The sequence below is a fragment of the Anopheles arabiensis genome, chromosome 3 (genome assembly GCF_016920715.1).
Source record: "Anopheles arabiensis isolate DONGOLA chromosome 3, AaraD3, whole genome shotgun sequence".
Lineage (NCBI taxonomy): Eukaryota > Metazoa > Arthropoda > Insecta > Diptera > Culicidae > Anopheles > Anopheles arabiensis.
The window spans coordinates 74122213-74148219 of record NC_053518.1 but is presented as its reverse complement, the minus strand read 5'-3'; the positions used below and the strand labels follow the sequence as shown (position 1 = coordinate 74148219).

The 26007-nt window shown below is 44.3% G+C and overlaps 1 protein-coding gene and 2 long non-coding RNA genes across 6 annotated transcripts in view; 2 read left to right on the top strand and 1 right to left on the bottom strand.

The window, feature by feature from the left end:
* The window catches only part of LOC120904775, a 157248-nt gene that overhangs the window by 123387 nt on the left and 7854 nt on the right, over positions 1–26007 (bottom strand). The window contains exon 2 of one of the 3 annotated variants that reach the window (XM_040315109.1): positions 989–1070. The exons of the other annotated variants lie outside the window; for them this stretch is intronic. The gene's annotated coding sequence lies outside the window, so the exon portion shown is untranslated. The remainder of the gene's footprint in view (positions 1–988; positions 1071–26007) is intronic. 3 annotated transcript variants of the gene reach the window in all.
* On the top strand, positions 13823–14735 carry LOC120904779. 2 transcript variants are annotated; one of them, XR_005739824.1, is made up of 2 exons: positions 13823–13978; positions 14063–14735. It is a non-coding gene; the product is annotated as an uncharacterized LOC120904779 (long non-coding RNA). The 2 variants fall into 2 exon arrangements; XR_005739823.1 differs by having other exon boundaries at positions 14039–14735.
* On the top strand, positions 16264–17263 carry LOC120904780. Its single transcript, XR_005739825.1, has 2 exons — positions 16264–16429; positions 16498–17263. It is a non-coding gene; the product is annotated as an uncharacterized LOC120904780 (long non-coding RNA).

The following is a 26007-nucleotide window of genomic DNA, read 5'->3' as shown; positions in this document are numbered from 1 at the left end:
CAAACGATAGAATCCAGGACATTTTCAGTAAGATTCAGATAATGGGGGCCTTCACGATTCTAGTTAGTTTTTTGTATGAAGTTTAACAGTTGAGGCTGAAATCATGTAAACACTCCATACAAAACCACACAAAAAACTAGCCTGCGATTTTCAGTCTAGAAAATTTTAGCCTAAAAGCTAGAATTAGATTCGAGTACCTGCTCGAAAACACGGTGTTGCACCGGATAATGCACATTTATCGCAAGGTGCATTAAAGAGATCAGGTGATGTAATCTGGAATCAAAGTGTATGTAGTCCAGGTGGTCTCATAGCATTTTTTCATAACCAATTTTGAACATCACTTTTTGACAGAACGAGAGAAAACTTTAGCTCAAACAAGCTTTCTGGAGGTTTGACAAATACAAAAAACACTCTTCAAGTATTCATTCAGAAACAGAAGCGATAAAAATCAGCCTTCTAAATTCATACTCCTTGGGATAAGCCCACCTGTATATTATACTCAATTAGATAGCTGCTCGAAAACTGCTATACAATGCAAACAGCTGACAGGCTGAAATTTCAGCCTACGAATTTCAAACGGAAAGGGCCCCAATATTTGTAATCACTGTCTGGTTCTACTGGGAATTAGAACTAAACGACTTTCCTACACTGAAACTGCATAACTAAATTGATATCCCTAATACGAAATTTTGTTTCTATGATCATCAATGACGTCTGTTCAAGGCATAAATGATTGGGACTTGGTTCATAGGTTGGAACAGAATTCACCAGAAACCTTCCACACAAAGCCTTTCTATTTTCAAAAAATTCTTTGGATTCTTGGCAGAACTGAGCATCTCAGAACAGAAACCCACAACGCAAACATTCCCGGTTAAATAGTCTCACCCCAAGTTCCAAAAACACATCCAAAGGCTACATTTCAACCGCACGGTTTCATGGATATATTTGCCTCCCATATTAAAATCTAGCTTCCCATCTAGCAACTCACCTGAATCGACAACTGCCAGAAAAAGCTCACGCCAAAATTCGCTCCGCACGAACAACACTGCTCCCGCAGCTCATCAAATCATCTGCAATGAACAGCCCGAGAAATGAAATAATTATGAGTTTAAAAAAAGGGTTAGCCTGTTAAATAAAATAAGAAAGAAAGAAAAAGCGCACGCCACCGATCTCCAACGGACTGTGTAAAAACCACAGTCGCTACAATTATTACGCCTGCATGCACGCTCAAACGCTTCTGTGTCTTCGCTCTAAACTCCTCGTCCTGCTTCGAGTCGCCTATCAGCCCTCTATAATTGCTGACTGACGTGCTAGCTCGGCCAATCTCGGAATCCTGTCACGTCACGCCCGTCCGAAAGCTGTCTAAATTTAGTCGCTCACCGCCTTCCCCCACCCCCCCGACCGCTGGCCCTAGCTGTCAGACGAAGAGCAGCAGGATTTCCGAGCCCGAGCTTTTGCGCGCACACACGAGAAATGGACACGGCCAATCCGAAACGAAACCAATGCCAGCCAGCCGGGATGGTATCGCATCGGAAGCGCGGAATCGGTACTACAATCTCCCAACACCATTCCATTGCAAAAGGTACGTGCCAACAAAGCGATAGAACGGTGTGGTCGTCGTCTCTGTGTGTGTCTCTGATTTCCGTGCCGTGACCGAAGCATCAACGCAGCATTCCTCGGCGCGCCGAGAGTTATTAGCATTTTAATGTGATTATCATCGTAAGAGCCAAATCAATCTGCCAGCAAATTTTCGTAGATTGGATCCAAATTTATTATGCTTCCCGGCTAGCAGCGCTAGCGCGTCGTCTGCCACCACACGCGCGCCACCACCAGCGATGGAACGTTTCTAGACGAAAGTCAGACGTAAATCGCTCGAGTTTGTGTGCGGACCAGTCCGTCCGGTGGCAAAAAGGGTATTAGGAGGACGGCGGTTGTCCCTTTCAGGTGCCGGGCATTTCCGAACGTACACGAGCAGAAACGGATTCGGATTGACATCTAAATGAAAATATAATTATTATCCGGCGCATAGTTCTGGAAATTCTTGCCCGAGAGGCTCGCGGTTGGAAGGGCCGAGAACGGCAGACGAGAATGCTTAAGCCTGCAGGATAATCAAATAAGTCCTGAGAAAACAGACGCTGCATTACCCCCGCGCATACACAGCGCGGCAGGCTCCGTTCAGCAGTTTGCAGTTCTTTTTCACACTTCCATCGGCACGCATTTGTTCAGGCAGGCTCTAAATGTTTATGTTAATCATCGATGCTCGACGACTCGCAAGGCTTCGCTTCAAACTTCTAGGAAGGCATTTAATCTTTACCGTTTAGAAGAAGCAAATGGGCACAAAACACACAATGAGCCTTACCGTATGCTTATTATTGGTTGAGTACCTCAAGTACGGCCCTAAGGAGAACAGCTAACCTGCTGCATGCATGTGCGCTTTTATGCATTGTGCAGCCACACAATATTCTTGTGTTGTGTTGGCTGGCAATATGTTTGCCTTTGCATTATGCCCCAGGTGCTAAAGCGGGTCTCCGGGTGTGCTCAGTTAATTTTCAAACTCACACAACAACAAAAAAACAACCTCACAAAGAACCTAAACCCAAGTCTGTTAGGTTAGGTTCGGGTCGGGGCGTTGTACCAAGCGTTCTTGGTGAGGCGGTACCGTACGGTGTGCTAGAAATAAATCACCTCATCGTTCGATTTTCTCGTGAATTATTCACTTTATCCTTCGTGTTTTTATCTTCTACTTATACTCTCTTTCCCCGAACCAAACAAAAAACTCTTGAAAAGAACACACAAACCCCAAAAAATGCCCGAAATGTAGTTCAAGGTGTGGTTTGCACGATTTGTTTTGTTCCTCGGTTTTTTTTTTATTTAAGCAGCCCTCCCCAGTAATTAAATAACCGTCACACCGACCGGGTGGCATTAATTACGGGTAATTACACAAATATTAGAATGGTCCTTCCAGACGGTTCGCCTGTGTGGAGAAAGGGGCAGCATGGAGAGGCGGCTCCACGGAAAAATAAACCTCCAATTGCACGAACTGCATTTAGCCGAAAACCTTTCCACACCGACAACAGCAGGCAGTGGGGAAAAGAAGCAACGAAAATGATTAATTTGCAACATCGTCTGTAGCTCGCGTTTGCTATTTTATTCTCCCCCTCCCGTCAGCGTACGGCAAATTAGGTCCCGTTTTCCTTAGGTCACCCACTAATGGAACGCTTTTCGGCGCTTCGGGGAACGTGTTGCGGTCTGTGGACGGGCGCCGTTCCTTACCATTTTGGAGGATGCACGAATTTCTGGCGCTTGCAGCAGGCCCGCCGAAAATTTGAAACAAAAAGCTCGTCCATTCGTGGGCACGGGATGGTGTACCGTCAGGCAGGGAACAGAGAATCGTGCATAAATTAGAGCTTTTTTGCACTAGAGCACGCCCCATTGCGAACGGGGCCTGTGCTGAAGGACGCCGGAGCAAATGCGCTCCCAGCACGACGGCGATGACGGTGTGGTGTTGCTCCAACCGGGGAAGGAAGGGTACGCGCGCTAGGGTTTGCCGAAGTGGCCATAACATCAGCCCTATAATTTGATGTCGTGAGAAAACACACGACCAACACACTCTCTCTCTCTGTGCCTCCAATTTGTACCAGTGGAGCTCCGAGACGGGTTGAAAGCGGACAGAAGCGAAGTGGTTCTGGCAAAGCGAGGCAACTTCCAATTAGGATCTCACCTTGTGCACAAATCTGTTCACCGTCTCACCCGCGAAGCGGTGAACTTACACTGCTCATCGGTGTGAGAGAGTCTGAGGGAGCTGAAAAATTGAAAGCACCATCGCTCAACGGCTGCTACAAAAGGGGTTTGAATTTTGCATCTTCCAAATTCAGCACAATACAGGGTGAGACAGGAAAAAAGGGGCGAAAACTTCTTCAAAACCTATGTTTTATCACATAAAGTAATAACACCAAAGTAATGTTTTGTGTTTTGGTATATTAATAATAGATGATGCTAGATTATGAGATATTTACTTTTATCAACGTCAGTCTTTGAACGAGCGTCTTCATAAATAAATTTTAATAAGGATCATTCTTTTCATCTGTAGTACATAGTTTGGATCATAACAGACCTTATGTTCCCAAGTATTTGGTACGTATTCAAGACACCGATTCACACTTTGGTATTGATTTTGATCACAAACATAACTTCGGTGACTTCAAGACTCTTTCGGATTTTCAAGTATCTCCAATACAGGACCAGGTCTTAGTGGATGTAATTCACTTAGGCTGACCTGACCTGACCTGAGAATAGCTCCTATTTTTTTTTTTTTGGTTTGTTATTTCTTGATCAAACAACAGAGTTTGAACGAGCTACTCATAGTTCATTCACATGGCATGTTGGCTCGGTAGAATCCAGAGTAATCTTTAGTGGAAGTTTATGTCTAGAAATTCTAGGAATAATGGCTAACAAAGCCACAGTAGTATTTGCTCCTGATGACGGACGACTATGTCCCAGTAAAAGATCCAAAGATCCTTGTCGGAATTCTTTCTGGACAAGAAATAATCGCAAAATCACATGATAACCTTTAACAACATCTCTGCAGGCATCAGAATGCTTCAAATGTGTATACAAATGTTTACCAATATGGAATAAAAAAGCGACTCTTCGCTTAAAATACACACCATAAAACATAGTATTTTTTTTCCTTACCCACCCTGTACTACTCCACAAAGGGTCCGCTCCTTGTGGGAGCCTTGTGATCGCTCACTCCACACTGAACCGGCCAGACAGCCCAGTGAAGATAATCTCCTACAGCTTCTCGTCTCCGTGAACCTATCCGTGGCCAATCCGTAATTACATCGCCCGCAACCACACCACCGCAACCGCATCGAAACCACAGTGTACCTTCACCAGCACCACCACCACCACCACCGATAGAGCCCACGGGGTTTTATATTATTTTGGCTAACCTCAATTAGAAAATGAGCATATTCGACACCAAGCCCGACCAGTCGGTTCGATTGGATGCTGCATAGCCAACCGATGTTTGTGGCTTCGGATTTGAAAGAGGGATGAGGGGGAGAGTGATTTGTTTTCTGCAATGGATGGCTGGCGTCTTCCGATGGATATCTGCCTCATCAGCGCCACAAACTGCCACCAAACTATCGCGATGAAGATGTAGAGATCTAGGATTGCGAAACTAGCAGGCAAGGTGCGTGTGTACACATGTATGCGGGGCGGCGTATTTCTTTCGATTTAATCCGTCGCTCTGTTGCCACCGCAAAAGGCTAAAAGCTACCTTTTACCGTGTGGAGCTAAAGCCCGGTGGCAAAAGGCCACCGGGTAGGGTAGGGCCCGGTAGACACTAAGCCCCACACACAGCCTAATAACGTCTAAATGCTTCTCACTAGTAGCATTTTACTTTGGTTTCGGTTGCGTAAGCGTTCACCATGTGTCGGTGAATATATTCACGCAGTCGGACGCAGGGAACGGGCCGTGCTTGTGAGCGTCGATTTCGAATCGCTCGTGGAATCTGCCTCCAATGACGGTTTGGCGTTTCGCAATTACCACCATGTGCCGGGGCTCGGAAAGTGACAATGAGATTAAGATTATGGTGTCTAGTTTTTTTTTTGGGAGCCTGCATCAACAATTTTCGACGACGCTACAAGGTGACTTTTAAATTGCTGTTTCAGATATCGAAGGGCAATCGGTGCAGAGTTGGGAATCGATTTTGTGTTGGATGAAAGGCAACATCGCAACGATGTCCAGACTTGATTTCTTATTGCATTTCTCATGATTGCTAATGCTCCCTTTCCAATTTCCATTTAGTTCTTAGGCGCTTTTAAAGACACTATTCCACAGCCACTTGGCCAGGGCATGATGGCTCACTGTATTCCCCGTGCGCGACCCACTTGACCGTTCGCCACACCCTTCGAAAGCTCTATTACACACAAATGCACTTTGCGTTGGCAAGAAGATCGCGTCTCGAGTGCACACTTGAGCGAGCGAGCGAAATGTTCGAAATCCGTGGAGCTCGATGAACCGAACATGCGATTACGGCCGGTCCAGCCCCTACCACAGCACCAATTCCAAACCCAATCCAGAATCCGATACAAAGACCATTTATCAACTTAATGCGATTTCAGTGCGCTCTGTTTAGCGGTGCAATTTCTTGTGCTTCATTGATAAACTAGCTCGTTCCATTAGCTTGCGTCGGCCAGTTGGGTGGGGGCTAATTTTCTACCTCCTTCGAACTTATCACAAAACGATTATGCCAACGGTTTATCACTGCTAAAGATAATGTGAGTATTATAGACACACACACGCATGCCGCACATGAATGGGAACTCTAACCATGGTGGTCCAGCGACCAGAAATTCCATCTCGTGTGATTGGCGATTTGCAGTGCGCTTTCCGACAGTTTATGCTTCATCAGACGAATTACACTTAATTCAGACTGGGGGGAGGAAATCGTACCATTGCCTGTGCCTGATCGTAACAAACACACGCAGAGCGATCGCAAAGCGATTGTAAACACACTGAACAGTAAAAACAAAGGTAATTAAAGAAAGGTACATAAAACCCCGAGCGAAACGAGACGGATTTACAATCACGCCGCTGTCCCGGAGACACGGAGCGCGATTAATGCAACCACCAGCCGGGATCACAAAACCAAAATGGGAGTGCACCTTCGCCATATGACGCGGCGCGGTGTGTCACACCGTTGGTGGGCTGCCGGACAAAGAGTGCCATTTACCATTACCAAACGACGCAAAACAATCTCATGCAAAAAGAAACCCTCCATCCACCGTTCAATTCTCCTTCCAGGCGCAAGCTATCGTAAAACACATGTTTCACCCGCTTTGCAACGGACCCGGGCGGATTAGTTCAATGTGTGTGTGTGTGTGCGTGTCACGCCAAAACCATGCAAACATCGAAGCAACAGGAAATCTGGTTCTGGTGGCGATCGTGCGAATAAAAATATATTCCACCCGGTACTGTAAAAGGCTGCCACACTTTACTTCACGTTTGTCCGATCGATTCCAGATCCTCCACACGTTCCGTACGGCGAAACCGAATTCTCACCCACGATGGTGCGCGGTGGCCAGTGCACTTGTGATTCGTGCCGGTCGAGCCAAGCTGCTGTGTGTGTGTGGTACGGGAGATGGCAAGAGCTTAATGCTTGGCGGCCTCCACGCCAAATGCGACAAGCGGCCGTCAACCGGCGCGAATGCCATTAACACTGGCGTTAAAGCCAACGGTTCATCAGTCAGGCAAAGAACTAGCCAAATGTGTGTGTGTGTGTGAGTTGGGCGTGAAGTGGCAGACAGCCCCAAACAGAGACACCGAGGGAGGCGCGAGACAGATTATATTGTACTTTATGGATGGTCAGGATTTGTGTCAAAATGTTGCTCAGACTCGCTCGCGTTTTGGCTCTGGAACGCGTCGTAATCGCCTTCGATGCCTGCCTGCCTGCCTGACTCTCGCTGAACACACATCAGGGGATGGGAAGAAGGGATGGAATGTGATGAATCAGTGCCAGCAGAGAGAGCACGAGTTCTCGCCTTCGCGGTTTTGACTCTCCCTTTTTTCATGATTTCTTGCCGACTTCTGCATCCGGAATTTGTGTCTTCCACCCGCATCGTCTGGGACTGGTGGTGGCACCACTGTGTGAGGTCTTTCAGATACGTCCGGGCGGATTTTCCATGCAAACACACACACACACAGCTAAGTACAGGGCAAAACTCCAACGCTGTGTGCGCTGTTACCCGAGCACGAGCAGCTTAAACTTGTGAACAGAAGGCGCCCCAAAGGCACGATCGGAGAATCCGTGAAATATAACGTGATGGTCGGCGGGCTGACCTTGCCCCATAATGTGCACCACACCACACCACGCCACCGTGGCCGTGGATTCTGGAAGGTACCGGGCATGATAACCGTACGGTACGGTATGCGCCAAACCATCACCCTCCGGGCGCTCATGAAAAATGTAGCTCCAACCAGGATAAATTGAATAACAGCGTACAGAAATCGAATAAAAAGGCGCACCATCCCACCCACCCGACAATCTTCATTCCAAGGGTTCCTTTTTGTGTGTGTGTTTTGTTTTCTGACGGCACCGGGTCATGGCACTGAGCAGTTGAACCGTAACCGCTGTACTTGGGTGACTGTGTGTGTGCATGTGTTCCGGTGTGAGTTTGTATGTCCTTTTGGGTGGGAGCGTAGAAAAGCAGCACCCCGAAAAAAGTACATCTTTCACGGCTTTTTTTGGTCGTCCTCCACACGATACGGTAGGATCCATTTGAGGTATGGGGAGCTCACCGTGTGAAGACCTTAAATTGAACAGAAACTTTGATTGTAAAAAGAGAAGCCATGGCCGTGGTAAGGTTTGGTAAGGTTTTCCCTACTTTTTTCACCGACTGACCTTTATTCGCATTGGCGTTCCGGTGTGTTCACGGGGCATAAGTGAAATGTGAGTACGATTTTACGTGATGCAAGCAAATGCAAACGGATTTTCATTGTCAGCAGGTTGAAATTTGCCCGGCGTTAACTTTTATTTGTAGTAATAAATATTACATTTCACAGTCCCCACAGTTTTCCTGGTCACTCACGTAATGAAGTGTGCTGTGGGCCATCCCGGGCTGATTGGAAATGGTTTGCCGATCACACAGTGATTTTGCTTGCCGCTAGAATTTGGTTATTTACATGCAAAGGAAATGGAATATTTGTGTTATCATAAAGTTTAGCTGTTCATCGATTCGTCTCAGTGCTGCGAGAGTGCAGTGATGTAGAAGTTCCGGTCAGAGCACTTCTTCAACAGTTCTGGAACTCACTGAGGGTATTTGGAGCCTGCCGAGTGAAGATTTCGCAGACTTAGTGAAATCCCTAAATGTAAAGAAGAGCAAACTATGATATCTAGAGCTTTTTTTAACTTTCCATTCTTTTTAAAGAGAAGTTCTGATAAATGATGCTGATCAATGCATTATGCAACTAAACCGATTTTAGCCATGTGAAATATTAGCCATGTGACCAAATCTGGCTCATCCAGAGTTGTTCAGACTATCTTGAATGAAAAGTATCCTTCCTATAACTCTATATATTTTCTCATTTCATAGGCTCTAAGCGCATTTTTTTACCCAATGAAGAAGCTGCTAGGACCAACTTGTAAGATACATTTAAAAAAATCTTAATGTCGGTTGTTTAACTGACTAACAATGACCATGTTTCATAACAAAGATAAAATTCACATTATATAGCATTGGAGAGATATCGACAGAAAAGTGTCGAGGTGATAACAGCGTAGAATTATATATATTTCTAAATTCTGAATCATGGTTTTAGATCTAGCTTTACAGTCCTTTAGTTGTGGATGAAAGATCTGCAAGAAAATTAGGCCCAAAGGTACCTAAAAAAATGCAGTCAAAATTTGAAAGCTAAAATATTACTCAACTACTCAAACAGTTTTCTATTTCCAAAGTAATTTGAAATGCCGGTCTGGTGGTACAGTCGTCAACTCGAACGACTTAACAACATGCCCGTCATGGGTTCAAACCCCAAATAGACCGTGCCCCCATACGTAGGACGGTCTATCCTGCTACGGTAATAAAAAGTCACTGAAAGCCAAGCCCACTAGTGGTACAGGCAGGCCTTGACCGACATCGGCTGTTGTGCCAAAAAGAAGAAGAAGAAGAAGAAGAAGAAGAAGAAGAAGAAGAAGAAGAAGAAGAAGAAGAAGAAGAAGTAATTTGAATACTTTAAAGTCGCAATTCTTCGTAATATTAAAATAGAGGTCAGCATTGAGCATTAAAGATCTATGATGCAAGATCTTTGATGTACTTTGCTCTGATGCAGCTCAGACGAGAACTGATCGATTATCCGTAAAAGATCCCCGTCACTCTTCAACGTAACCAACACAAGCTAACTTCTTTCTAGGTTTTCTCGAAGACAGCGCTAAGCATGTCGTCACCTCAAACCTATCTGACAACTTATCTAATTCAAAATCGTAGTTCCCGATCCACACAGCCCAACCGTTCGTCACCGCACCGTCGCCACACCAAACGATCAAACCGAAACAATTACCTTCCGTCGAGCGAGCACAAGGCCTATCTTGAAAAGTGAATCTACATTAAAAACCAACTCCAAAACCTTATCACTCGAGCCACAGCTCGCGCTAAACCACACACACACACACACGTACATAGATACAGCGAGCAAAAACAACAGAACCTCCGCATAGGCGAACGTCGTGCTATCCCTACCCCAATCCCCAACCAGTGAAACCCAAGAGAGTGGCACACATTTCTGCATTTAAGGCACAATTTGCCGAGGCACATCAAATTAAGCCCTCCTTCCTGCAGCACCATCATCTCGCCCGTCTCCTGCCCGCACGTATAAATCGTAAAACTCGCTGGCACCGACGAAATCTGCACCGAAAAGTTGTGACCACCCGCCGCCTTTCTGGTCCAGCCATGCCTGTGCTGCTTCTGCTGCTGTGTCGTAAATAGTGAGCCGAAATGCTTACCACCCTTAAAAGGCTTTTCCTGCCCTCTACCGCCATCGCCGGCCTGTATTTGGAGCAGCATTTTTGTGCAAAGAAATGCTTGGATCCACCGGAAACACACACACACACACAACTATCGGCGAAAGGGAACAGTGGGGTCACTAAAGCGGAGACTTGGGAGCCGCTGGGAAACCCATTTGCAAATGAGATATAAGACAAAACTGACGGATTTATGGGTCAGGATCTGCTTTCGTTCCTCGCCTCGCCCGGTAGAGAGCACTTTTGGAGAATTCGACACGCTGACTAATGCCACTGTGGTCCTTTGCTGCTCACCTCAACCCCTTTCCACATACCGCACATTCTCAGTCGCGCGGCCGTTTGGAATATTTCCTCCACAGCACGGTCAAATGAAAACTGGTAGTGGAGTAGTGTGTGGGTTTTTTTTTTTGCTGAGAAGAAGTTCCTGACTACCACGAAGGCAAGTTTTCGCCTCGCGCTCCATCAACGCTGCTTTCCTTCTCCCGCCCCCAAAAACAATACTCTTGCCACGGTTGAACACCTCTTACAAGAACTCCGGAAAGGATTACGATGGTTGTTAGGAGGGTTTTTTCGGTCCTTTTTCTTTCTCCCTGCAACGCGGATCCCACTTTCGGGGGAGCAACATTTCCCAGAATGAACGTCCGTGATGTGGTGTTGCTTGCTGGCTTTCCATTTTTCTCCCCATGTTAGCCCCCCGCAAAACCGGGCCGCACACAAAAACAACATTTGGAAATAGGAAAATTCACCCATTCTGACCTTTGCACGCGCCCGTGCCTTCCATCTCTTCGCACGGGTGGAGTTTTCGGTGCGAAAAATGGGCAAAAGTATTTGCGTTTTCCACTGCTTCCGGTTTGGCCGAGGACGACGACGACGACGGCTGTCTGATGCTGCTGCTGCTGCTACTACTAGCGTTTGCTCTCCACGCTGAGCCAGAAAGTGCAGAAATGAAACGATGCAAACACACAACGGACAACTCCAGCAAGCAACGAAATGTTGACCGTAATGCTCGTCCCGCCAACATCTCCACCACACGCTCGGAACGAATCGTTACGCTTAAATGCATTTCTCGACTGCAGCAGTACTACACACTACACAGAAAGACGCGGGGAGACCGATGGTTTATGGCGGTTAATTTTAGCACCCGGCGCATTACCCCTCACGCTGTCAGAACTGGGACCATCGGGATACAAGCACACCAAAGGGAGAAGGACTTCAGGAATCGGCACAGCGATGATAACACAGCCTTCACTCAGCGAAGCTGAAGGTCAAATCAAAAGCAGAAACAAGGGGGGGAAATAAAAGCTCCACCAAACGGTCGGTACGTGATGGTTGCTCGTTGCGGGTTATTTATGAAAGTCTACCGACCGACGACCAGCATTAGCTCTCTTTCACTCGGTCGCTCTTTATTATACCCACTTCCTCCGGTCCAATCCGTCCTTTGACGATACGGCCGTAAAAGGATGTCTATCATCTAATAAGGATGCTCCCCGCTCTTTCTCTCTCTGTCTCTGTCCGACCTGGACTTGGAGCAAACAGTGAACATCAAAACCTCTCGGCTAAGCCTCGCAGGACGCCACTGCACAGAAATCACGAAACAGCCGTTCCTCCGGATGTTATGTTAATGAAGCTGCAAAGTTTTCACTAAACGATGAGAGACAGAGGATGTGTCTCATCCCTCATCTCCGTTTGAATCTCGTCTTTTTTTTTCGCTTCTTTCTCAAACAACAACAGCAACAAAAAATCGCTTCCAAATCCTTTAATGCCCCGTCGGTGGTAGCATTCATCTTTTGTCGAGATTTTGTTTGTCTTGTGTCGCTTTGGTTTCCCGAATGTGCTGGAGGGCACCATTTACAGAAGGAAACGCTCCCCTACTCCAAAGAAAGGGCGGAGGGGCAGCCGTTGGAAAGTGGAAATAACTCCTTCGCCCGAAAGATCAAACTAGCGCGAGGCAGGGAACGGTGGAAATCCTTTTTTGCGACAGAGAAAAACAATTTCCTCTCGTGACGAGCGCGCGCGCACACGCTCGCGCCCTGGTCCGACCGGGCAGAAAGTAATTAGCTGGATGTGCAAATAGCGCTGCAATTACGGGGTTGAGCTCGGGCGTTCAGGGAAACGGCTGAACTTTTCCACCGCTTGTCCAAGCAGCGCACAGGGAGGACACACGCGAAAAGCGTCGGGAGATCGGGTTGTCATAAACTTTTTCCCTCTGCCAACCGAAGCAAAGGAAGGACCAGCGCACGGGGGAAGCGAAGAGTTGGCCGCACACATGTGTGACAGCAAACAAACGCGATAGCAGAGATCCTGGAGCAACAACCAAAAAAAAAACTGGAAAGGGGAACGAAAATAAAACTTTCGTGATCGTCGGAAAAGCTGCGTACAAGCTGCTCCGCCACCGTAAAGCGTATCTCGTTACCGCCTCGTCCTCCTCTTCGCGTAAGATAAATAAAGTTAGCAGCCAATGCTGCTGCCGCACTGTAAAATGGAGCTTTATACGAAGGGCCGGGGTAGAATATGAATGTTAAACAATATTTGGGGATGGATGGAGCAGGAAAAGTTGGATTTGAATTTCGTGCGACTTTTGAAGCGTATTGAAATTTGATCTGAAATATGGAACACTTTAAAGTACGAAAATAGCAGTTGGGTGTAAAAACTCCGAGAAAATTGTCATAACAAATACAGCAAATGTACAGATAGTGCCTTTCATAAGCCTGTGCCTTCATAGTGCCTAGTAACAGTTTTTTATGTGGAATTTGACAGTTGGCGATTGGAATCATTTCAAAACGTCATACAAAAAAAAAGCCTTACAGGGTTTCGAATCATATAATGGACTACTTGATCCACTCGGTGGAATGTTTGAAATGGTAAGGGGATGTTTGCAACGTTGCTATGGAGGTTTGCATGCATATAGGGGAATCTGTCAAACACTTAGGAGAACCCAAATGACAATCCAGCCTGCTCTCACTATGGCGAGCTCAATGACAGCTGCTTCAACCCATACTGAGAGGCTATCATCGTTTCCTCCTGCGTACTGAGCAAGCTTGTTTTTTCCCCTCGCTGAGGCGAGATGATTTTGTTTGTATGGTGAGCAAATCTATCGCCGATGATTGCTGTAATGAGATGATCAAGCAACAGCCGCTCACATGATGAAATCATGATGAGGTCGGATTTTGGAGTGAGTATAAATATCTTCACCACATCGAGCCGCCATTGTATTGTGGTTTTAGGAGAACATTAGATCATCTACGAATTGTTTACATTTGTAAAACGTGCAATAATTGACCGCGATCTACATTTCTCTATTATTTTGTTAAAATAGCATATCAAATATCTCAAACCAGTTAAAATATAGTGAAATGTTGTACCGGACACACGTTGCTTTGAAGAAAACGTAAAATCAAACATATGAAGATGATGAACATCTTCCCTAACTAATAGTTGATGTACAGCCTCTAGGTAAGTGTAAAATACTCAAGAGAGTGCTGTTGTCCATGTAAAACAGTTTTTAAATTGCAGAGGGTGATTCTTTCTCCGTCACAGATATCAACAAAAAATGAAGCAGCGTTTAACGATGAAGAAGATACCCAGTTGTGCGATAACCATTAACGTTGAAAATCAAGAGGAATACATGGATTGAAAACACTTAAAGAGAATATGCATCGAGTCGAATTTAAAACGGAAAATAATGGTCTACAAAAAGCGAAAATAATGGCAAAGGAAACGAGTGTGGCTGGGCCGCAATACCATCCAATATTTCATGAAAGGCCATGTTTTGGATTGCCATGATTGTTAGCAATGGCGGATTAAGACGAATGGAGGCCCTAAGCGGTCACACAAAAGTAGTGGCTTGGTTGAAGCGTCTAGCAGGGGATTGTATCAAATATCCCAACCAGAGAAAGATTGAGTAGCAATTATGCTTGTGAGCGGATGGTAGGTGCCATTTTTGGGGCCCCTGGCCGACCCAGATGTTCGACGCTTAAACATCTAAATACACATTAAAACTGAAGGAAATACACATCTAATCAATTACTTTAAAAAATAATATAATTGTATTGATTCGTGATGTATTTTGTAGTTTTGACCTGCATGCACAATTCTAAAATATTCCTATGAATCACAGAAAGGCCTAAAGCCTAAAAGCCTGCCTTATAAGCTTGAAAATTACACGTGGCAAAGAACCCTAAAAAAGCTGAATAAAATCACGTGCTTTTAATGGTTTGTAGTGTAAATTGATTGACAGAGCCGGCTGGCCACATGTACATAACATGTGCTGTTTTGCAGTGTTCTTACATCCTCCGTTATTTTCAAATTCATCCATGCTTAGAGAGCGTACACTGCTTTTCCACTGCTAGTCATATTGAAATTGATTTAGTCATAATTTGCACTTGGAGGATTTATACATTCTGTTTTCAATTCTTTTCTTCAAATCCTTTTTCTTTGTCTAGCTTAGATCCTAAATCAGCAGCTTCCATTCAAAAAGAATCAAATTTAGTTTCCACAATTCACGAAAACAAAATTCATTACTTGCACTCTCCATCGTTTGCTCTTCATCATTCCTTGTTGTTTCTTGAACACCATGCAATCATCAAAGGCAACACGATATCATTGTCAATATTTTCACTTGTGCGTGGATCTATTTCTGCTTCAAGGTTCGATGCGTCTACTAGTGCCTTTTAAACGACCTAAATTTCGAAGCCTTCAATGGTTTACAAGTTTAATTGAGCTGTTCTGACTTGATGTACTGCGGATCAAATCCAACCACGGCAGTACAACAAGTCAACAGATGAACTGAATAGAAAGGAAGAGTCAGAGTGTACTAGGGATGTAACGGTGGAAAAAGTGTAAGAGGGGAATACCTTTTTTTCGCCATGACTACCATGACGATGATTGCACTGATTTTCCCCTTCCTTTTTTCTCACAGCACGCTGCTCATAGTGAGATCGCTTTCGTCTGAAAAGCGGAACGGAAAGCGACTTGCATCAAATGTCAACCCGATTTTCCGTGCTGAAATTGTCATCCGGGAAGTGTACAAAACAGCTATGGAGTTTTGCATCCAGCTATGGAGCGCTCGGTTGTAGCGCTGTAGAAATTTATCCAAAAAAAATTTAAAGCACTGCGTGATGATTTAAATGTTTGGAGTGATTAAACACATGTTTTACGATCATCAGAACGAAATAGTGGTTAATCCGTAATAATATTTATTCGGACTAAATTTTCACTACGTCCTATCCGATTCAACACCCAATTCTACTATTTTTTACATCATCAACATTTTCATACGTATTTAACAATGATGATTCTTGAGGGTATTGTCAAAGTTTTGCAATAAATCGTTTGACATAGTCTTTACTATTTTCTGGAATTTCATGCTAGTTTTTAGTGGGTTCTAAATTTAACGCGGGTGCTGAAAGAAGGGGGGTAATTTGATTACTAGGTAGGAGAACTATGATGAACATTATTTAAAAATTCATGTTTAACTATGAGGAAAAATATTGCCGCAAAGAAGAAATAGTAGAGTAGAGAATGTAACAAAGAATATTGTTTAAATAGCCAATTGAATTTAAAACTTAATTATTATGTTGCATGACAATACCAGAAACATATGTTTAATCACTCCAAAAATTTAAATCATCACGCAGTGCTTTTAATTTTTTTTTTTTTTTTTTTTGATAAATTTCTACAGCGCTACAACCGAGCGCTCCATAGCTGGATGCAAAACTCCATAGCTGTTTTGTACACTTCCCGGATGACAATTTCAGCACGGAAAATCGGGTTGACATTTGATGCAAGTCGCTTTCCGTTCCGCTTTTCAGACGAAAGCGATCTCACTATGAGCAGCGTGCTGTGAGAAAAAAGGAAGGGGAAAATCAGTGCAATCATCGTCATGGTAGTCATGGCGAAAAAAAGGTATTCCCCTCTTACACTTTTTCCACCGTTACATCCCTAGTACACTCTGACTCTTCCTTTCTATTCAGTTCATCTGTTGACTTGTTGTACTGCCGTGGTTGGATTTGATCCGCAGTACATCAAGTCAGAACAGCTCAATTAAACTTGTAAACCATTGAAGGCTTCGAAATTTAGGTCGTTTAAAAGGCACTAGTAGACGCATCGAACCTTGAAGCAGAAATAGATCCACGCACAAGTGAAAATATTGACAATGATATCGTGTTGCCTTTGATGATTGCATGGTGTTCAAGAAACAACAAGGAATGATGAAGAGCAAACGATGGAGAGTGCAAGTAATGAATTTTGTTTTCGTGAATTGTGGAAACTAAATTTGATTCTTTTTGAATGGAAGCTGCTGATTTAGGATCTAAGCTAGACAAAGAAAAAGGATTTGAAGAAAAGAATTGAAAACAGAATGTATAAATCCTCCAAGTGCAAATTATGACTAAATCAATTTCAATATGACTAGCAGTGGAAAAGCAGTGTACGCTCTCTAAGCATGGATGAATTTGAAAATAACGGAGGATGTAAGAACACTGCAAAACAGCACATGTTATGTACATGTGGCCAGCCGGCTCTGTCAATCAATTTACACTACAAACCATTAAAAGCACGTGATTTTATTCAGCTTTTTTAGGGTTCTTTGCCACGTGTAATTTTCAAGCTTATAAGGCAGGCTTTTAGGCTTTAGGCCTTTCTGTGATTCATAGGAATATTTTAGAATTGTGCATGCAGGTCAAAACTACAAAATACATCACGAATCAATACAATTATATTATTTTTTAAAGTAATTGATTAGATGTGTATTTCCTTCAGTTTTAATGTGTATTTAGATGTTTAAGCGTCGAACATCTGGGTCGGCCAGGGGCCCCAAAAATGGCACCTACCATCCGCTCACAAGCATAATTGCTACTCAATCTTTCTCTGGTTGGGATATTTGATACAATCCCCTGCTAGACGCTTCAACCAAGCCACTACTTTTGTGTGACCGCTTAGGGCCTCCATTCGTCTTAATCCGCCATTGCTAACAATCATGGCAATCCAAAACATGGCCTTTCATGAAATATTGGATGGTATTGCGGCCCAGCCACACTCGTTTCCTTTGCCATTATTTTCGCTTTTTGTAGACCATTATTTTCCGTTTTAAATTCGACTCGATGCATATTCTCTTTAAGTGTTTTCAATCCATGTATTCCTCTTGATTTTCAACGTTAATGGTTATCGCACAACTGGGTATCTTCTTCATCGTTAAACGCTGCTTCATTTTTTGTTGATATCTGTGACGGAGAAAGAATCACCCTCTGCAATTTAAAAACTGTTTTACATGGACAACAGCACTCTCTTGAGTATTTTACACTTACCTAGAGGCTGTACATCAACTATTAGTTAGGGAAGATGTTCATCATCTTCATATGTTTGATTTTACGTTTTCTTCAAAGCAACGTGTGTCCGGTACAACATTTCACTATATTTTAACTGGTTTGAGATATTTGATATGCTATTTTAACAAAATAATAGAGAAATGTAGATCGCGGTCAATTATTGCACGTTTTACAAATGTAAACAATTCGTAGATGATCTAATGTTCTCCTAAAACCACAATACAATGGCGGCTCGATGTGGTGAAGATATTTATACTCACTCCAAAATCCGACCTCATCATGATTTCATCATGTGAGCGGCTGTTGCTTGATCATCTCATTACAGCAATCATCGGCGATAGATTTGCTCACCATACAAACAAAATCATCTCGCCTCAGCGAGGGGAAAAAACAAGCTTGCTCAGTACGCAGGAGGAAACGATGATAGCCTCTCAGTATGGGTTGAAGCAGCTGTCATTGAGCTCGCCATAGTGAGAGCAGGCTGGATTGTCATTTGGGTTCTCCTAAGTGTTTGACAGATTCCCCTATATGCATGCAAACCTCCATAGCAACGTTGCAAACATCCCCTTACCATTTCAAACATTCCACCGAGTGGATCAAGTAGTCCATTATATGATTCGAAACCCTGTATGTTTTCAGCCTATACTATTCTTGCCTGAAAAAAATAATTAACAGGCATCGATTCTTCGCAGACTCGAACATGTTTTGCTCAAATTTGTTATGAACACAGTTAAACATAGTTCAAAATGATGTTTTCAATGTATTTCAAGTATTATCAATCTTTTCAAACAAAAAAACGGAAACAGAATGCAGGTTAGCTATAGTTGTTCATGTTCACAATTGTCGAAAACCAATATTTTGGAATGCAACTACAAAGGGGCATCGAAAATTTAGTAATATAAGTCACTTAAACTAATATTTTCTCATAAAAATGCCCAAATTTACATATCTCTTTTACTTGGCTACAAAAACCGACGTTTGAGGTTCAAATCAAAGTTTGTTTTTCTGTTCATCAAAGGCTTGGTTCAATCAAATTCATTCAATCCTCAATTTTTCAATTTCTCAATTTCTGATTGTCATTCCAACAAAACTCAGTTTTTATAGGTTTACTCGATTGCGCACTTTAAAAACATAGTAAGAGCATTACACCAACATTATGAGAAAAGGAAACGCTCGAAAAACGACAGTATTTGGGATAGAAATAAGTTCCAGCGGAAGATGTAAGTAAAAATACTCCAATATCCTTCAAAACATCGTGTTTCACCGGAGTCATAGAATTATAATATTGTGTCTGTTAAGTTAAAACATATTTGAGAAATTATTAATTTAGTACAAACAAGCGTTTACACGAAAGAATTTATGAAAAAGTATGATAAGCAACATCTTTTTATTAGAGCAAAACTGACAATTTCAAACTGTTATTAGAAAAATCGTATAAACCAGTAAGATTCAAATTCAGTTAATTCAAATGCACTGAAACATACTATTGCAAATTGCATCACCATATTTTTACATTTTCCATAGCACCAATGGCACACTTCTCCCAATTTTCCAATTTTTGTTGATGACCCCAAAATGAATGATGCTCCATATTTTCCCCCATGCCGACATCTCGAAACGGGAGGAAATCCTACGCAGCGGTAGTTCCCGGGGATCCGAGAGTAAAAGTGAATTGTTTACTGTCACATCCCCCTTTGTCGATCTGCCTAATGCACCAACGCAGCACGACGCACTGCACCGCATGTGATGATTAGTGGCGGCGTGCGCATGCCGCGGTCGGTAAATTAGCTAATGAAATCTACCAACTCTCCCTACTCCCTATCTCCCATCCGAAAAAGGGCCATACAACGTGGCGGGAAAGTGTGTCTCGTCCCTCCGTGTAGTCCGCGTGCACAACAATAAACAACTCCAAGTTGCGCAACCGACCGACCGACCGAGACGGTGCGAAAAAGCGGAAACCCACCGGGAGGCGGCGAACTCTCCGCCACAGTGTGTCCATTTCGTTGTAACGACAAACGGCCCGAAACCTGACACCTTGGCCAACACGCGGCGTGACTTCGGGCGCGCTCTGGCACACGCACAACATGCTGGTACCATCCCAAAGCGTTGTGAAACGGACGCTGAAATATGTCCCAAGAGAACCGCGACCGACTCGAGAGGAAGAGTTACGATTGTGACCGCAGCGAAGTAGAGAAAGGGTACCCTCTAGTGGGGCTACGGATGGCCATAGTTCACACCATCCCCGGGCTGAAGGAAGGGGGATGTGATTAGCATGGAGTTGTCGGCATGCATCCAGGATGCAACGGTTCGACCGACGCTACACGCTAGGCACTCCACAAGTGGGCCTGGGAAGCACGAAGGTAAGACCGATTCAGGAAGAGGGGCAACTTGGCACGATCTGGCCAGTCCTAACGAAGCCTTCGTTAGCAGACCGTGGTATTCCATTGCATAAAACGCTGCCCCGGCGCTCACGCATTCCGCATACCGTACGAACCGAACCTGCAGGCTACAGAGACCCAGGGGTTTGGCCCCGGTTCGGACCTTCACCGGTGCAAAGGTCAGCGGCGCCGTAAAGCAGCATCGCGTTGTGTCCATTCTTCGCCCTGGCCCTGGCTAAAACGCTAACGAGAGCCGCAAACGTAATCGAGACACGATTTGTACCACGACCGGTGGACCCTTAACGAACGGGGCAGAGACTCCCAAACTTACATCATCGGAGCAGACGGAGTGAAAGACGGTTCCCCGGTCGATCACGGGCGACATGACGAAACGATCCAGCGTCGCGCATGGAAAGGGAAAGCTCACCGCGATCAATCGATCGATCGAGCGAGGTGCAAATGAAGAACGGACTCCTACCCGCGCGGGGTCCTTTTTTGGAAGTCTCCGCCACGCGTTCTCCCGGCTCAGGGCTAGGGAATACATTTCGCACTATAGACGCGCCCCAACAGTCGACAAATGGATGGTAGGGGGGGGGGAAGGCTTTTTAAAAATAGACGGGCTTAAATAAGGGACTGTCATTTGCCTGTGTGTGGGGACAAACGGAGTGAAACCATAAACAATTTCTTCCAACCGGATTACAAGCTAAAGCCAATTTAAGCCTTTTACGTACTATTGATTAATGTTAGTGTGTGTCTGTCGAACAGAGCGACACCGAAACGGGCGTGAGGCCGTTCGCTTAGTAAGACGACACAGCGTAAAGCCCCAATTGTCACAGAACATGTCTCGTCTTATTTATGTAAACTAAATGAGTAACAAAAAAAAGAAAGAACAAGAGCGGGTTAACTCGTCGTCTGCAAAAAGGTCACCACAAAAACATGGGCGAGTGTGTGTATGGGCGATGTGTAATATGAGCTGATATTACGGCGATAAATCTGCGCTTGTTAGCATGGTGGAGAGCGCAGTTCTGATTTCGTAACCACCATTTCGGTGTCGGGTTGCCGAAAAGAAAGCATTCCACAGCAAATGCTTTGGTTTGAATTTTGTTTTTAATTAGCAATGATGTGCTTCAAAAATGGTTGACTTATGAATTAGTATAGTAGGTCATGTGATGTCATCTTGATACACGAGGTTCTAGTCTGTAGAATCACGGATTCTATAACGCAAGTTTGAACATCAAGATGGACGGCACCTCCAAGATAAGAATAAGATCACTTAGGTCACTCATGTCCTGAGAAAACCTTAACAACATTTATTAAGTTCTCAGGATTGATTTCCTGAAGATGTTATCGGTACTGATCACCTGACACATCTTTTAACTCCAAGTGAATCATCTAGTAGAAATTTATAGTCTATGTCTTCCGATAGACAAATTATACGTCAAGCACATCACAATCTAGGAAGATCCTTTCGAAGCATCTTCCGCTAGAACCTAGTCGAAAGGGTTTCATTAAGGCCGGGCTACATTGATCGTACTCGCACGCGTAATTTTGATTTTCACTAGCGCATCTGGCGGCGGCTGACCGACGCATTTTGCCGAAAAATTTGGAGCCGCTCCAGAAAATACGTTAATTTTCCATGTTTTTTACTTAAATCGGAGGAGAAAAGTTTTGTAAAACGTAGATACACATGTCTTGCACGCATTGCATCCATTTTTGCAATGGAAAACGATGGAAAAACTACATAATTTTGAGATCCGGCAGGTCCATTCCCTCGATGACCAAAAAAAGCTTCCACCAGCCGCCGCCAGATGCGCTAGTGAAAATCAAAATTACGCTTGCGAGTACGATCAATGTAGCCCGGCCTTTATATTTGGACAACATATTTGAGTCCATTTCTTAGAGGCATAGATGACTACTGAAACAGAGGTTTTGTATTTTATCTTATGTATATGGCATACTTTTTGGAATCTCAGAACTATTATTGAAATTTTGGAAAGCAATAAATCTCTTCCTACATCTTTCCTATGTAGCATCGGGTTGCTGTAGATGCTACACAATAATTTCGGGATATATCTCTTTAATCTGTTTATATGTCCGAGATACGCTGAATCCTTCCAAGATGGCCCACAGACAACTAGTGTCTATAACATCAGTTAATGACCAAGATCTTGATTCACTTATAAAAGGTGGTTCCCACCTCTGAGTCACGAATGGCATTCGCTACTCTCAAATTATATAAAAACTAATGCCTTGCGTCAGTGCCCAACTTTGCGTACGAAGTAATATCAGTTTAAAATTCAAAGGTAAACAAACTCTCAGTTCGGTCTATTTCTAGTGTACGTTATCCATCAAGTCATTCCTCAACTCTCTTCTTCTCATCCTAATGGCTCTCTTTTCTTGTAAATTATTGACCTAATGTCTGTAGAATACCCAAACAACTAGCCAACCAGATCGTCCCAACGCAAAACCCACAATAGATCATTCATCGGCAATCCGTGTCAGACAACTTATTTACAACGCTGAGCCTCACATAACTTGAAGCAAAAAAAAAGGGCACAACAAACAAACGTTCTAATGTTTCACCCGGTCGCTTCGTTTCACTGCTAATACCGAGAAAAATGACAATCTAAACACCGCGAGGTCGTGCATCATTGGACCATCAAGCGTCGCGTAACACAAGATGCAGCAGTGGCGGCACCAGCAGCAGCAAAAAAAGGAGATCCCAAACGCCAGCTGTGCACAAATTGTCACCAACCGAACGCCAGAGTCTCTCGCTCTGTCTCTCAGCTTTCACCGCCGGCACTCGAAACCGACGCGCAAAAATGCCAAACATGCCCGCCTCGGGTCCATGAAATTCTATGCCTGCTCTCCACCAGGCTGATATGTGTGCACACCACTGCCCCGTTGGCAAAGTGAGTCCGCAGAGTCTGTGGTCAAGTTTTGCCTTCTACTACTAAAGACATCCCGAGCCGGGGGGTAGAGCACAACAACAACAAAAACACGCGACTCGTAAAAAAGAGTGTTATGATATTCGCCTTCTTGCAGATGCACTACTATCTGGCGAGGGAGGTGGGGCCGATGTCGCGTGGAAAACATTTCAACACAACACACGAGGGCGCACAGTGCGGCACAGCATACGGCGACGAACGTAGAGCCACACAACGCAAATCCCCATAAATTGTGTGATATATGAGTAATACATGGGAAAGACAGGCCCGGGTTTTCGCGCTCAACCCTCTCTCTCGGTGTGCAAAACGCCCGCGTTTTTTCGCACCCCATGTTCTTTTGTTCCGCCCTGACGCATGGCCAGACCGAAAGCTTCACTTAGTTTCAGTGCCTTTTAAGCCGCCACACAGCCCATGCTCAGGCGCAACCGAAACCGCGTCCGCATTAGTGAACATCCGCTCCTGTCCACCCCAAGCTGCCTCCGAGACCAATAAGTTCTTGCAGTGCGCACAACGGGTTGGTGGGTTCGCTCTTGTCGCAATATTTGCCCGGGCCCAACGACGACACCGAACGGCAAAAACACACAGGGATTTGGTTCTCGCGATGGCGAATGGCTGACAAAATAAGAAATACAACACGCACCCTTCTCTCCCGTCCCGTCCGCTGAGCGTGGCGAAGAAATTGCGAAACCATTGCGAAAATGGAGAGGCCCGGTGCACGATGGTCGGTGCACGTCAACGGAACGAGTTGGAAGTTCCCGCTTTTTTTCGCCTTGGACTGGGCGAAACACTTTGGGGAAAAAACGGAAAGGAAACACCAACGGCGCGAACGAGCGAGCGAGCGGAACCATGATTTGATTGGAGCTTATGAGTTTCACCGTTCAATCTGTGCGGTTTGTGCTTCCACTGGGTGCCGGATCGGTCGATTGGGGTGGTGCATGTATCACACACACACAGCACAGCAGCATCATCATACGGTTCCATTTTGTCGGTTTTATCCCGCTGAGCGCATCTGTAACGCTGCGCTGCAAGGTCGGAGGGGCGCTACAACTGGCTAAGGGAAGGTGTGCAAAGTTTGTGGCTGCGCTTAAAGCGCGATCGCGGAATCGCGTAATATGCTGTAAGGCTTTGGCACGTCTGTTTTTTTGCAAACGAAAATGGATTCGGCGGCCTGCGGAGTCGAGCTGGAGGGTGGCAATAAATAAATACCGAGTTCGATCTACCGAGGGAGGGAAGCATGTGACCTGGGTGTTGCAGGCGACCCCCGGCTTGCTAAGACCTTGTTACAGCACTTTAAGCGTATTTGTTGATTTTTCGCGCTGATCCACTTTGGCGCACGGTGCACGAAAATGGGGCTTTGTGGGTAGTAAATAGTTAAAAAAAGTTGTATCAATTATGGTTTGGTCTTGAGAACATTTAAAAACTGCTGCATCAACTGCACTGAACAAGTGTTGCACCTAGTGTGTTTAACATATAAAAACATTTAACCTAGTTCTGTTGTCGTTTTGCTTCAATTTTGGGCACATTGAACATTAATCCAATTATTTGGAATTGGGCACAAAGTTAGAGATACTGGTTCACTTTCAATGCCCGTCCCGATATGTCGGCCGCGTGGTAAAATCATCAAGTCGTACGACCGAGCAACAAACTCGTCATGAGTTCGCTTCTGATCTGGACCCGCTCAAGCGATCGATGATGGTCGGATCTCTTAAGTGCTGTGTTGCTGTCAATAAAATTAGGATGCAGAATTTTGAATATTCGAATACACCCCTGAGATGAATTTTCGCCTTTGTGGTAAATGAAAAATACTTTTAATCTGTTGTCAAAGTTTTTGTTACGACGATTTCTAGCTTAAAGTCGCAAATATAATGTAGCATGTTTGCATACAATTCTGAAATTAAACTGCACAATCTTATGTGTTATGAGCCGACTAGTGACTCACTCAGAACGAGACTCTGAATGACAAAACAGCAAATTGCATGTTGGCAACGACAGTGAGTTTAACCACAAAAGAGTGATCAGTCACTAGTGAGCACAAATACTGAGTTAATTCACACGAAGACTTAAAGTGAGATGTGTCACAAAAGAGTGAGGCCCTAGTATGCAAGGAGTGTTCAATAACGTGAGTTATTGGAAAGATTCAGTCACTAATCGACACCATCGGGTTAAAATAAGTGAGTGAGTCTGTAAGTTAAATGTCAAAAAATGAGTTATAGGTCACTACAAAGAGTTATTTGAATAGGAAAATAATCGCTATTAGGTACCAAGACTAGTAGTTTGATCAAGAAAAGAATGAGTCAGTGTGGAAATTTGAATCACTAGTAAGTTGAATCGCAACAAAATGTGTCAATTATAGAGCCACTAACACTCAATTAAACCAAATTGCACAAAATTGAATCGCTACTGCATCCTGAAGCATTGGATGATGCATTTTCAATGTGAACCTGAAAATATATGCCACTCGCGTGCTTTGATTCTACCAACCTAGAAGCATGATTCAAAATCCACACAATTCGTCGTGTGCAAAGCCAGCAAACCATACAATGTTAACAAATATTATTCACAAACCAACAATCAAGCATAAGATTGTTCAAACAGATTGCGATTGAGAATTGAGGCTTGGATATAAAGCGCACCAAAGAAAAAACCACACAAACCATTTTCTTGAAGCTGAACGATTCTTCGCTATTTGCTAGAGCATCGGTTCGGTAATTCACATGTTCTTCTATTCCCGTTTATTTCTCCCCTTTCACCCCTCCCTCCAGGAACACCACCGCACATCCCACGGGAGCTTTAAAGCCCCGCAAACGATCTACACCAGTTTTCCGGTTTAT